The sequence below is a fragment of the Rutidosis leptorrhynchoides genome, chromosome 4 (assembly GCF_046630445.1).
Source record: "Rutidosis leptorrhynchoides isolate AG116_Rl617_1_P2 chromosome 4, CSIRO_AGI_Rlap_v1, whole genome shotgun sequence".
In the NCBI taxonomy this organism is placed as follows: domain Eukaryota; kingdom Viridiplantae; phylum Streptophyta; class Magnoliopsida; order Asterales; family Asteraceae; genus Rutidosis; species Rutidosis leptorrhynchoides.
In genome coordinates this window covers 130,157,281-130,159,022 of record NC_092336.1, presented here as the reverse complement: position 1 = coordinate 130,159,022, position 1,742 = coordinate 130,157,281, and positions in this window count along the sequence as shown.

Genomic DNA, 1,742 nt, shown 5'->3' with positions numbered 1-1,742 from the left:
TTGTGAGACCACTTTTTAATCTTCAACGGGACACATAAAGGGTGTATTACAGTTGACCGAGATACCCGACACCAACTGATCCATTCTGTTAACATACTCGTCTGTATAATCGGGAGGATACGAACGACTAGAACTTTCTTCTTTTACTAATTTGGTGGCTGTTAACTTAGCAGCTGAAGATCTGATATTGGCAGAACATTCAACATCATTAGCAGTACCATCTTGTTCCGAATTACTATTAATTTGAATGCCATCGAATTCTTTGAAGGGGTCTGTGTCCATTTTATCACCTACAACTGACTTAGTTTTAGAAGATGAGCTAGCCAACACCTCGTCTTCAAGAATTTAGTTTGCATTATCACTTTCATTAATTTCAATAGTGGTGTCAATATCAAATAACCATGAGCCAACTGATGTGTGCGAGGTGTAGTACGAAATAAATTATATTTTACTACGAAATACTATTAAATACGCTACAATTTTACACAAGTTATTTATTTATTTATTGAATGGAATATACCTAAACCTTGCTACAACACTTATAGGCAGTGTACCTAATCCTAAAGTAGTGTAGTTTTTAGTAAGTCCGGTTCGTTCCACAGGGATACAGTTGAGTTTAACGATATATTTTTATTAACTATATTTGTATATATATATATATATGTATATATATATATATATATATATATATATATATATATATATATATATATATATATATATATATATATATATATATAAGTAGTATTATTATTATAAGAGGGGGGTTTTACCGTTTAATGACCGGTTTGTCGATTTTAAAACTTAAATCACAGTTAAAACCTAATGCAAAATATTAAATATAAAAATAACTTATTTTAAAGCTTAAAGTAAATGACGATAAATAAAAATGCGATAAAATAAAAGTACGATAATTAAAAGTGCAATAAAATAAAAGTACGATAAATAAAATGACGATAAATAAAAGTGCGTTGAGATATAAAATAAAGGAATTATGCTTATTTAAACTTCCGTAATCATGATGTTTGACGTGTTGATTTTAATTTATTACCATGGGTTAATTGTCCTTTGTCCTGGATTATTCGATACGTCCATCCAGTTTTTATCCATAATAGTCCATCGGTCATAAATATAAAGTGCGAGTGTCCTCGTCAAATTACCCTTATACCTGAAGTCAAATATTCCAACTAATTGGGGACTTAAACTGTAACAAGGTCTTAATACTTTGTTAATGATTACACCAGGTTATCGACTGTGTGTAATCCAAGGTTTTAATACGTTGTTAACAATTACACCAATTTTCCTTGTATGTAATCCACCTCTGTTTTAATGAGTCCATTGACTATTAATCCATTCCAGTGTCCGGTCAAATGAACAATTATTAGTATTTATAAATATCCCGCACATCGTATCCGATCGAGTGTATGTGGTTATTTATAGATACGTTAAATTGTAAATCTCTATATTAAATTAACGAACTATCATTCAGTTAAACAAATATAAAGCCCATTAATAACCCATAGTCCAATTTCCACAAATGTCGGTCTTTTGTCCATACCCCAATTATGGTCCAAAACCTAATAACCGAGTCTTAATATTTAGTCCAACATCACGATTACTTCAGCTTAAATAAACATAATAATAACTTAGCTACGAGACATTAATTTAAAAAGGTTGAACATAACTTACAATGAGTATTAATCGCGTAGTGTTACACGGACAGAGTTTCGACTTACAAACTT